The sequence below is a fragment of the Delphinapterus leucas genome, chromosome 6 (genome assembly GCF_059928025.1).
Source record: "Delphinapterus leucas isolate spDelLeu-1000000601 "Yukka" chromosome 6, BTC_Dleu_Yukka2, whole genome shotgun sequence".
NCBI lineage: Eukaryota > Metazoa > Chordata > Mammalia > Artiodactyla > Monodontidae > Delphinapterus > Delphinapterus leucas.
The window spans coordinates 77,476,195-77,489,505 of NC_143134.1; the positions used below are offsets into that span (position 1 = coordinate 77,476,195).

General features: G+C 41.3%; 1 non-coding gene across 1 annotated transcript; it reads right to left on the bottom strand.

Annotated features, from left to right (window-relative positions):
• Positions 1 to 4,369: 4,369 nt before the first annotated feature.
• Positions 4,370 to 4,476, bottom strand: LOC115803843 (U6 spliceosomal RNA). The gene has a single exon (XR_004024638.1). It is a non-coding gene; the product is annotated as a U6 spliceosomal RNA (small nuclear RNA).
• Positions 4,477 to 13,311: the final 8,835 nt, after the last annotated feature.

The following is a 13,311-nucleotide window of genomic DNA, read 5'->3' on the forward strand; positions in this document are numbered from 1 at the left end:
TAAAACTGTGAAATGGCTTGTCCGAGGTCACAGTAAATGGCCAAACCCAGAGCAGAACCTAACATCTCTTGGCTCTAAATTCAGCATGATTAATTGGAACAATTCAGTCTAATCCAATCCATCTCCACCTGTTTATCCCTTAACTTACTGAGAGTTCAACAATGTCCCTACCCTCCACATCACTTCTGCCTAAGGAAAGCATAGGCAGAGTTGCCAACAGATATTCTTTGGAGAAAAATTCTCTCCTTTTTAATACTTGGCATATCTTAAAGATTGATTTCTAGGAGGCAGGGGAAATTAAGCAGGATAAAATATTCCCTATAAGACAAGCCATTTGAACTGGTGGTCTCTTCCCTTCTCCAGGATCGGTCTACATCAGCTTTGAAGGAGGGCTGAGCAGGGACCCCTTCCCCCAAATATCAAAGTATCACCTCTCATTCTACATAATAAAGTTAATTATCCTTTGGGTCTAGAAATTTGAAAGTGCAGTGGAAAATACAGCTTCCTGGGACGGGTAACAGGAAAAAACACCTTCCAGTCTGCCCCTAGGCAAGGATTAGTGAGTTAATCTGTAGAAAGATGGACTAAGGCGTGGGCAGGTGCTGAATGAGGAAAGGAATTTGAAAAGTGGGGAAATAGGCCTGGCAAAGTTTGTCTGCTTCACCATTTTGCAAGGGTTAGATCTGTTTATCCCCAACATAATTACATTTCTGGGATTCCTTTCAGTCCTTTCCCTCTGATCTCTTTCAGTGTCCACATCAGCTTCGAGAAGTTCTGGGCTCATCTAAAATAAAACCTTGCCTTTTCAAAAGTCAGACCAGCAGTGTGGGCATCTCCTGGGAGGTTGTGAAAAATGCAGAATCTTGAGCCCCACCCGAAACCTACTAAAGCAGAACTGGCATTGTAACAAGATCCTGAAGTGATTCGTATGCACTTAAGGTTTAAGAGATAATGCTCTAAAAGATAAATTGCAGAATGGTGTGGCTGGAAGAGAACCAAATGTTACCTAGGCCAGTTCAGAGTTTTCTCAACTATATTAAAATCCAGGGTTTCATGAAATGGTTCCATGATTCTAAGAAGCATAATTATGTTTTGCTGAAATTGCTGAATGTATAAATGTTTTAAGCTTGAGGACTGTATCAGAATTCAGTTTCTTTCTCTCTTCCTTTAAATTACACTCTTAACTTCACCTATGGTGGGGCATTTGTTTCTAAATGCAATCAAAAAGAACAAGTTTGGACTTCCCTGGTGGCGCAGTGGTTAAGAATCCACCTGCCAATGCAGGGGACACGGGTTCAAGCCCTGGTCCAGGAAGATCTCACATGCCACGGAGCAACTAAGCCCGTGAGCCACAACTACTGAGCCCGCGTGCCACAACTACTGCAGCCCGCGTGCCTAGAGCCTGTGCTCCGCAACAAGAGAAGCCACCGCACTGAGTAGCCTGCGCACCCCAACGAAGAGTAGCCCCAGCTCACTGCAACTAGAGAAAGCCCGTGGGCAGCAATGAAGACCCAACGCAGCCAAAAATAAAATATAAATAAATAAATAAATTTATATTAAAAAAGAAAAAGGACTAGTTCAAGTATTGTCATCTTAAGTAGAAGCCGCAAGAAGCCAGCAACAGCTCTCAGCATGTAATGAGTTATGTGGACTTCAGCAAATTACATGGTTTTCTTGAATATTAGTCACCACATCAGTGAGATAGAGACACTATTGTCTGCCCCTGTATACCTCCCAAAAGAGTAAAGGATCAAAAGAATTCCTAGTTTCTGGAAATAGCGCTGCTGATAACTTAGTGGCTCAGATCAGAAACGCAGAAGCCATTCTTGACTTCCCACATCAGGTCCATCACCAATTAATCTCAAGCTCATTACTTCTCCCACAAACTTCCATTTCTTTTATTCTCACTGCCACTAATCTAGACCAAACCACCACATATTTTTTCCTAAACCATGGCCTCCTCTGGGTGACCCCTGCCCCTGCTGCCCTTTAAGACATCATTTACTCTGAAACTAGAGGGATTTTTCAAAAAGCACTGTTTTGATCACAGATTTTCCCTACCTAGAACTCTTCAATGGCTTTCTAGGGCTTTTATGGGAAAGTCCCAAATCCTCCTGTGATTCATTCTGCTTCAGATCTGGTCCTTGCCACCTTCTTTACACTCTCTTCTCTTGCTGCTCTCTAGTTATATCATTTTTGAAAATCAGAACATCATGAAGAAACAATATGTCTCCCACTGTCCCTTTAACCTTTCATGTGACTGTTTCTTCTCTCACACTTAGATGAAAATACCAGCAGTTGCAGTGCCTTTTTGGTTCCCTACTGGGTAATAGAAAATATTATGGTCACTTCCAATGTCAATACATTCTCAGTTCAATATTTCAAAACAACAAGTCCCATATGACACTGAAAACACTCAAAGTTGACTTAAAATTGAATTGTGCCCCTCCCCCATGCTGGAGCCCAAAGTGAGCTGGTTGCTTGTGGAAGAGGGTGGGTCGTAGTCTCTTCTCATTTTCCCCACATGGTGCTCCCACCTCTCCCACCCCCCTCCAATGTGCTAAACCTGGTTTCTGATTCCACCAGTGGGTTGAAGCAAGGGAAGAGAGGAGTGGTAAGGAAAGGGTTAAACTTCTTCCCTGGCTCATATTGTCTAAAGATGCCTCACCAAATGTAGACGTCTAGCTGCTGCCTGCTGACCTCTCTTCTGGCTCTGTAACTGCAGATGACTCCAGTTTTTAAAGCACGAGTCGACACCAGTCCACCACACCCCCTAAACTCCTCAGGGTACATATTAAATTCTCCTACTGGTCCAAGGGAAGTCCTCTCTAATCTCAAGATGAAAGGGAGCACCGCATTCCCATCCCCCTTGGAGAGGTTGGAGGAAATAACTCTCTCTCCAAAAAATCATCTCCACAAATCATTCCCTCATTTGGAATTCAGGAGTCAAATAACCAGTTTCTGGATGTTTAATTTGAAATTACTATAGAGTGGTATGTTGTAGAACCTGCTTCAATTTCAGATCTCTCTTACCTTAAAGTCAAAGCTTGCATTTTAGCATCATATTGCATGGAATTTCTGTTGGTTTCTCAAACACACCATATTCTTGTTGATTTCTGGCCTTTCAAACATGTTGTCTTCTCTTCTTCCACTCATTCATTTATCTTGGCACTACTCATGTATCTCCAATTCCTCATCCACATGTCAGTATAAAAGGGTTGAGAGGGCTTCCCTGGTGGCACAGTGATTGAGAGTCCGCCAGCAGACGCAGGGGACATGGGTTCGTGCCCCAGTCCGGGAAGATCCCACGTGACGCGAAGCGGCTGGGCCCGTGAGCCATGGCCGCTGAGCCTGCGCGTCCGGAGCCTGTGCTCCGCAACGGGAGAGGCCACAGCAGTGAGAGGCCCGTGTACTGCAAAAAAAAAAAAAGACAGATATGAACTTTATTTACTTCATAGATAAGGAAATCATAAAAGCCAATAAACACATGAAAAGATGCTCAACCAAATAAATTATGTAGGAACTACAAATAAAAACTAATAGACACCACTTTCCACCTACCAGACCAGCAAACATGAAAAAGTATAACAATATCAAATGTTGAGAGGATATATAAATACTTAGCTATTGCTGATACCAGTGTAAACTGGTCTAAACTCTTTAGAAAACAATTTGTCATTGCCTTATCAAGGAGAACATGTGCATACTCTGTGACTCAAAAATTTACTTCTAGGTAGTAACATAATGCTCAGGAGATATGTACAAGGATGTTCATGATAGCACTATTTGTGATGGTCAAAAACGGGGAACAATCCAAATGCCCACTGACAGAAAGAATAGATTAAGGTATGTTCATACAATAGAATACTATACATCAGTAAAAATGAATGAACCACAGCTCTATGTGACAAAATGGATAAATCCGGGAACATAACGTTAAATTTAAAAAAAGCAAGTTGCAAAAGAATACTTGAAGTATAATACCTTATATATAAAGTTAAAAAAATATTTTGCACATGCATATACATAGACATGTAATAAAACCATACAGAAAAGCAAGGCGAAAATAAAAAATTTAAGACAGTGGTAATTTCTGGATAAAGAGATTCTTTATATATATATTACATACATATGAAGAAATTTTATATACATGGGTGATGGGCACATATGTGTTTATTTTATTATATTCTTTATAACTTACCTATTTTTATTCATATTTTGTATATGACATATCCATAAATTATTTTATATGTATAAACTATTTGATTTTAAAAGTATGGTTTTACTCATTTCTCCATTTATCTGCCATAATCAGTTGTCTCTGTCTGTTATTTCAAGGTAGGACCTATGATTCTTTTTTTTTTTTTTTTTAAATATGGAACGCTTCACGAATTTGTGTGTCATCCTTGTGCAGGGGCCATGCTAATCTTCTCTGTATCGTTCCAATTTTAGTATATGTGCTGCCGAAGCGAGCACAGACCTATGATTATTGACTATCAACCTGTTTCAGGGCCAAAGTCTGAACCCCAGTTCTGAGGAGCCATTTTGCCTCCATACTAAGTCCAGTATTAGACAGCAGGGAAAGTAGGATAAGAATTACGTTCCAGAGCTTCCCTGGTGGCATAGTGGTTGAGAGTCCGCCTGCTGATGCAGGGAACACGGGTTCGTGCCCCGGTCCGGGAAGATCCCACATGCCGCGGAGCGGCTGGGCCCGTGAGCCATGGCCACTGAGCCTGTGCGTCCGTAGGCTGTGCGTCCGGAGGCTGTGCTCCGCAACGGGAGAGGCCACGACAGTGAGAGGCCCGCGTACCGCAAAAAAAAAAAAAAAAAAAAAGTTCCAATCCTGGCTCTGCCATTTATCAGCTGTACAATTTCAGGAATCTCAGCCTCAGTTTTCTTGCCTACAAAATGGGACAATACAACTCCAACCTTGAACTTGCTGTGAGGATTAAATGAGACAAACATTCACAAAGTACTCAGGACGTTAATAAATGCTCAGAACACATTAATGTCCTTCTCCATTATGAAAACAGTAAGAGGCTGTGTTCAAAATGGTGCACAACCATTACTGTTATTTACAAGTTAAACTGAAGCCTGGGCACTACTTTCTTTAACTCACTATTTCATTTGACAGACATTCATTGAATGGTTACTAGGCACCAGATATTTTGATGATGGGTCAGTAGCTTCAGCCTCATAAGTGAAAAATGGCATTTGTTCTAACCTCAGGGCTAGGCCTAATGAAGAGGTTTCTGACCCAAGGCATGCACAATGTGAGAATTGAGTTACAGGGACTTAGGCTGTGAGCAAGTAAAATGTTTAATAAATAATGAAAATATGACCCTTGGCGCCAGCATGGTACTTAAGGCCATCTGCTGAGTCATTCCTAAGCTGGGGAAACGTAAGTTCCTGAAGCTACCTGGAAAGCTGGTTATGTCATCTCTGCTTGAAATGAATTCCGAGATATATGTCACCTCCTGGGGTGGTGTGGGTGTGGGAAGAGGTTTTAACTCCTGGGAAGTGAGATATTACTTTGTTCCATTTTGCAAAAATGATCTATTAGACTCCATTCCCAGAAACTGTCTCCTGAATGGCTTAAAGCAGGGCTAAAGAAACAGAATGCATATTTTAAATAGATTATGTCTTTCTCTGAGCTGAACTCCAAGTTGCCTAATAAATTTTTAAATTCCCAAAGAGCTAGATGCATTCAGAGTGACTCCAAAAAAGATGTTCTATTTTGGGATGTCACAAGCATCACTGCCATAAATCATCACAAACAAAACTGTTGCTTTGACTAACTGGGGGCTATACAAAAGGCTGACCTCTTCGTCCTCATCTGCCTTCCCCTTCTTCCCTTTATTGGATATCAGTTTTCAGAATTAAGGATATGAATCTGATCTATCTTCCTCTTAATAATTCAGACTTTAGGTCATAGAAGGACCATAGGATTTCAGAGCTGGCAACTGGAACTCAGAGTTCTTGCATGCATTTCTCAAGGTCATACATCTTAGTGCAGTGGTTCTCAAGCTGTGGTGTGTAACAGAATCACCTGGAGGGCTTGTAAAAACACAGATTGCTGGGTCCCATTCCCAGTTTCTGATTCAGTATGCATGGGGTGGGGCCTGAGAACCTGCAATTCTGGCAATTTTTAAGGTGTTATTGATCCTTCTGGTCCAGGTCATAGTTTGAGAGCTACTATCTCAGTTATTCGAAGGACAAGATATAGAGGCCAACCTTCAAACTGTCCAGTACTTTCTCCAAGGCGGCTCTTCTATAGCATATAGATTTTATGTCCTATCCTTTACAAAGTTATGGAAACCAGAGTTTCTTCTCCTCCTGAAAGGGGAGAATTCCATTGGAGGTAGACCTAAAAGCATGAGCTTTGGAATCAGACAGGCCTGGGTAAGGGATTAGCTATTCCACAGTTTAGTTTTGTGATTTGGGGCAAGTTACTTAGCTTATTTGAGTTCTAGTTTCTTCATCTGTAAATTAGTAATTATTAGCTGTTCTAATGCTTTGAGACTCCTGAATGAACAGTTCAAAAACTATCTGACAGAGTTATAGGACTGTAAGCCATTAATAAAGCATCTAATTTAGCTTCTTCACTTTCTAGATGTGGAAACAAAGACCCAGGGAAAGTAAGTGTCTTAACTGAGATCTCATAGCATATGGCAAAGGAGGACCAGGATCCTGGCCTTTTAATGAGTTTTGTTTTGTTTTAATCCTTCACATTGAATGAATATTTCCAAATCAAACACTTAAAAACTAAACACTTTAATAATGGAAGTCCAGTCATATGACAATATATAGACTTACGACATTTTAGAGAGCCATATAAGCCAAGTACTGTGATTTAATCTGCTTTTCAAAATACCATTTTTTTGGGAACAAGGTTATATATTACACTTATACAGTGGGACATATTATATGGGAAGATAATAAAGAATCTATTCTACTCACATTTAACAACTAAAAGAAAACTTACAGCAAGTCTCCAAATTTTATTTTATTTTTATTTACAATGCAATTTCAGAAAAGAACCTTCCTTGTGACATGGTGGTGTTTTGCAACAGGGGTGTGGCTGTATAGAATTCTTGTCTTTGCTGTTAGAATTGAGTACATTTGAAAAATGAGAGTTAGCAGATGGGAAATCATTTTCTACATCAAGGAGAAAAAAGTTTTAAATGTATTAGGAAGATTATAGCAAATGTTTAAAAGAGAAAAAAGCAACTCAGAGGACATTGCACACTCAAGCTGTACTTGTTTGGGATGTATAAAAATTAGAGTGTTTGAGGGCTAGCTTAAACTCTTCATCTAGTGAACACGGACGCTGGGGTGCAGTGGTGTTGGGAGATTTGCTGAACTGATCAAATGGCTTTGGCAAAGAGGAGCATGGAGCCCAGTTCAGTGCTTTTGGCATGGTGACAGCTCATCATTGCTTTCATTTTTTTAAATAGTAATATTTTCCAAAATATTAATATTTTGATGAAGTCAAGAAACAAAGGGTCAGTGTTGTGGATTAAGAAACCAAGGTGTGGGCTTCCCTGGTGGCACAGTGGTTGAGAGTATGCCTGCCGATGCAGGGGACACGGGTTCGTGCCCCGGTCCGGGAAGATCCCACATGCCGTGGAGCGGCTGGGCCCGTGAGCCATGGCCGCTGGGCCTGCGCGTCCGGAGCCTGTGCTCCGCAATGGGAGAGGCTGCGGCAGTGAGAGGCCCGCGTACCGCAAAAAAAAAAGAAACCAATGTGTGCTTTGGTGCTCTCTTGTTATTTGTCTTGATGTGAGCTGTTTACATCCAAATCACTATTTGGTTTATAGTAAGACTAAGACCAATATATTTTAGAAAGCTTATTTGATCCAAGTAATAAGAGATATATCCACTAAGTTACCACTAGCTGGTTGGTTAAGTAGACAAATAATGGGCCTCTTCTTACAACTCTTTAGTTTCCTGTTTCAACCTGCAGTATCCAGATTTAATCAATGCTGCAGCCACTCCAAGATGGCAGGAATATTCAATTGCCTTGGAAGCATATACTGATGTTGCATGATCAGACGGGATAAGGCAGAGGGTTTTGTTCACAGCTAAGAGACAGGGGATTGTTCCAATCAGAAAGCCTAACTTATAAGAAAAGAAAAGCCTAGATAAGAAAAGCCTTATCTGCCCGGCACCTGATAATTAACAACCCTCACTAATGGGAAGCTGCAATCCCAGGAAGATAATGGAAATACCTTTAAAAAGCCAATTTGACCCTTTGCCAAAATTTGCAATGGGCCCTACCTCAGATGATTTGGAGCTCATTTTAATAGGCTTGAAAATCTGAAAATAAATGATTTTGAAGTGATGACATAAATTATGTATGAGTATCCATTGAATATTCATGTATAATGAGTTTATGGAATACAAGAGAGTATTTCTTTTGAGATGCTGCAATACTGTTATTGTTAGATTCAGAGCCCAGCTGATTGCTTATAGGGAGCCTTTGTGCAAATTTGAAAAAGGCACCCCCTCTGAGTGATGCAGCCATGTGGGTACATGATTTGGCAAGAGGAGCCTGGGCTGGATCTTAACTCCCTTTTGTCCCATTGGCTGGGTGCTTTTGTACAATGCACAAATTGCAATCCTTAAGTGGCAGCCCCAATTGCTACATGAAATGTGTGCCAGTAGCAAGGATTTCAAGGCTTGAAGTGCTTGTGTTGGTTGTTAGAGAGTACATTTGAAATTTATAAAAGTGATGGTTCCTTCTCTTGCCCCAGCACAGAATTTATCTGCAGAGATGAAGTGTCAGTTAAGCTCTAAAATGCCATGAAAGCAGGGGGAGCCTTCATAAGAGAATAGAGATCTTGTCTTGGCAGCTATGTTCCCTGAAGAAGCATAGCTAATGAGTCACACTTCCCAAGCCAGAGGCAAACAACTCAACACCTGGGAAATTTAGATTTCTGGCACCACAACTGTCTCATTTCCCACCCGCTGCACTGACACTAGAAGGGGAAAACTGCTGTGTTGGGTGTTGAGGTAAAACCTTTTACATCCACCCAGTTGTACTGGAACTTAGGGGCAGTGGGTATTAGCAATAAAAGTATATGGGCTCGGGGCTTCCCTGGTGGCTCAGTGGTTGAGAGTCTGCCTGCCGATGCAGGGGACACGGGTTCGTGCCTCGGTCCGGGAGGATCCCACATGCTGCAGAGCTGCTGGGCCCGTGAGCCATGGCTGCTGAGCCTGTGCGTCCGGAGCCTGTGCTCTGCAACGGAAGAGGCCCGCGTACCAAAAAAAAAAAAAAAAAAAAAAAGTATATGGGCTCAAATGTTCATTTTCCTTGAACCATTGACTTATGATACCATGGTAATGAGAGTAGGAATCCGATATTGAGTTTCCAGTTCCAGGACAAAATGGAGTAAACACACATCTCTTTGTTCCTCTGGCTAAGAACAGCTAAAGGCCCTTGACACTGTATATAAAACAAATATAAGAAGGTTCTAACATGTAAAGGGAAGAAGGTAGACCTTTTAGGGATCTCAGGACCAATGGAAGGACATGGGGATGTGGGTTTTCTTCTTGCCTGGGATAGCCCAGACTGCGTTCTGGAGAAGCAGGCATCCTGGAAAAGCCAACAAGTGTAGACAAAAAAATCCCCAAGAAAAATCGGTTCTCTCTAGCTACTGGAAAAGGAAAGGGGCAGCCTAGCAAAACAAAACTTTTGGACAGCACTTTCCTGATGGCACAGTGGTTAAGAATCCACCTGCCAATGCAGGGGACACAGGTTTGAGCCCTGGTCCGGGAAGATCCCACATGCCACAGAGCAACTAAGCCCGTGCACCACAACTATTGAGCCTGTGCTCTAGAGCCTGTGAGCCACAACTACTGAACCCATGTGCCACAACTACTGAAGCCCACACACCTAGAGCCCATGCTGCACAATGAGAAGCCACCGCAAGGAGAAGCCTGCGCACTGCAACGAAGAGTAGCCCCCACTCCCCTCAACTAGAGAAAGCCCACGCACAGCAACGAAGATCCAACGCAGCCAAAAATAAAATAAATTAAATTAAATTAATTAGTTAAACAAAACAAAAAACTTTTGGAGAATAATTGCTCTACTGCAACCAAACACCACAGAAAAGTATGAGTGGAGAGCCTAGACTTATGTCCTTGGCCAGCTATAACAAGGCACTTCTCTCCCCCCCACCAGTGGGGAGGTGGAACATTTATCCCCACCATATGGGAATGAGACTACCCCCAACCTCTGCCCCAGGTTGTCAGTAAAGACTATGTGGAGAGCCAGGACTTCCATGCCGACCCAGCGGTTGAGTCACCCCTCCCTACTAAGGTGGTATCAGAGAGGGCTGAGTGGGAACCTGGGACTTTACCACATTCCATCCAAAGCTAGGCTTCCCAGCCCCCCGTAGTGTCAGCAGAGGCCTAGTGGAGAGTCTGAACTCCCACTCCCACCCAGCAATCATGAGATGCCCCTCCGCTTCCCAGGGTTCAGTGGAGGCCAAGAGGGGAATTTGAGCTTCCACGCCACCTGACAGTAATACTATAAGGCATCACCATCCTTCCTCCACTGATGTGGTGTCATAGAAGACCTGAAAAATATGATCCAGAATCTCATATTATAATAGCAAAACTGTCCAAGATACAATTGAGAATCACTCATGAGGAGCCAGGAAAATCTTAACTTCAATGAGACAAGATAATCAACACACACCAATACCAAGATTATGTTGATGCTGGAATTATCTGACAAGGATTTTAAAGCAGCCATCATATGAAATGCTTTAATAAGCAATTAGAAACATACTTAATACCAATGAAAAAATAAAAAACCTCAGCAAAGAAATAGACAATATAAAGAAGAACCAAATGGAAACTTTAGAACTGAAAAAATGCAAGAATCAAAATAAAAACTCAATCAATGGGATCAATAGTAGAATGTAGAGACCAGAGGAAAGGATCAATGAACTTGAAGAGAGAATAACAGAAATTACCCAATATGAACATCAGAAAGAAAATAGACAGGAAAAAAAATGAATAGAACCTTAGGAACCTATGGAACTATAACAAAGGATACAATATTCATGTCATGTCATCAGAATCCCAGGAGTGGAGAAAAAGGGCAGGGCTGAAAAGGTACTTAAAGAAATATTGCAAAAATTCCCCAAGTTTGGCAAAAGACATAAATTTACAGATTTAAGAAACCTAGTGCAGAGACTTCCCTGGTGGTCCAGTGGTTAAGACTCCTCTGTCCCTGTGCAGGGGGGCATGGGTTCAATCCCTGGTGAGGGAACAAGATCCTGCATGCAGCAAGGAGGAGAGGATCTTGTACTGAGTCTTGTCATTAGAAAGAGCCCTAAAACAGAAAAACAGAAACCAATTACACAGTCAGGTGAGTCACATTAAGAAAAGAAAAAAAGGTTAAGACCATTGCTTTATAGCATCACTGTCATAGCGTTAGGTTTAGTAGGTATAAAAATACTTGAGGATTAATAGCTTAGTTTCAGAGAAGTTTACATCTGCTAAGCAAATACACAGTAACATAACACATTCAAGTGGTGAGCCACTGAAGTGGTTTTAGGGGATGATTTTTGAGGAGAGACTTTGTTTCATAAGCCACCAGTATGACTCGTTTTTCACAACTATCACAACTAAAAATGTTTTCCAATTTCTAAACAGGTTGAGAGCAAACTTAGGATGTGAACTTTAAAAATAAATTATTGTTATTTATTTATTAAAAACATTTTTAAAAATTTATTTATTTTATTCATTTATTTTTGGCTGCATTGGGTCTTCGTTGCTGCATGCAGGCTTTCTCTAGTTGGGGCGAGCAGGGGCTTCTCTTCATTGCGGTTCATGGGCTTCTCATTGCAGTGGCTTGTCTTCTTGCAGAGCACAGGCTCCAGGTGCACGGGCTTCAGTAGTTGTGGCACACGGGCTCAGTAGTTGTGGCACACGGGCTTAGTTGCTCCACGGCATGTGGGATCTTCCCGGACCAGGGCTCGAACCCATGTCCCCTGCATTGGCAGGCAGATTCTTAACAACTGTGCTACCAGGGAAGCCCCTATTGTTATTTATTTAACTTACTATTTAGTACAGACATACCTTGTTTTATCGTGCTTCAGCATGTTACATTTTTCACAAATTGAAGGTTTGTGGCAATCTTCAGGATATATGCAAAAGACTTTCAGCAAGGGTTCAGTTGGTTTCTCATCTTGTTCTCAAAACAGGTTAATCTGGGAGATTTTAGTCCCTTCCAAGACAGTGTGATCTGAATCTGCTAAGGTCAGTGGCAAACAGTTTGATTTGAATTTGATTTTGGTTTTTGGCATCTTCTTCAGAATCTCTTCATTCTCTGAAGTTTTGTTTAAAAATGATAAGGCTTAAAAAAAAAAATGATAAGGCTTGGCCATGACTAATTGTGTTTGAATTAAAAATATGATGTAATCCAATGTCATATTGGACATGATAGTGACAAGGGAATGTCCTTGCATGCCCTCTTACTTTATTCACCAACCGAGCTGAAGCATGGCAATAGGAGAAAATGTAGTCTCTTGGTACTGTTCCTACCACATGCTTTTTAAAACATACTTTTTGAGGGGCCCAAATTTTAATCAGTTAATTAATTAATTTATTTTTAACACTGATTTATTTATTTGGTTGTACCGGGTCTTAGTTGCAGGAGGCGGGCTCCTTAGTTGCGGCAGGCAGCCTCCTCAGTTGCGGCAGGCAGCCTCCTTAGTTGTGGCATGCATGTGGGATCTAGTTCCCTGACCAGGGATCAAACCCCGGCCCGCTGCATTGGGAGCGCAGGGTCTTATCCACTGCACCACCAGGGGAGTCCCTTAATCAGTTAATTTAAATAAACAAAGCTGGCTAGCCCTGCCCTACCAACACAGCTGTGTCAGAACAGGTTGGACTCTGTTTAACCTCACAATGAATCAACAAATCAGTCAGTTATTTCCTGATACAAGAGATTTCACTTTTCGCCATGAGATAATAAACATGGATTATTTGGTGGTTAGTGTTTATTTTTATTTTCCAAGTTAGAATGATGTAACAACTTGGTAAAATTTTCTGTTGTTGACTTACAAGATTTTAAATGAGATTCAAATGAAAGAGAAAGAGAGGAAAGTGAAGGAATAAAGGGAGAGATAAGAGGTAAAATTAAAAATAAGACATATTTTTTCATGTGTTTCAAGGGGAATGTTGGAAAGAAAACAGCTATAGAGAATAATATAGTACCTAAGTCAAAACTTTTTTGATACAAATTTAGTGTTTTTAGCAGCAAAAATATGTTTCTCTTTTATTCTGATTAAA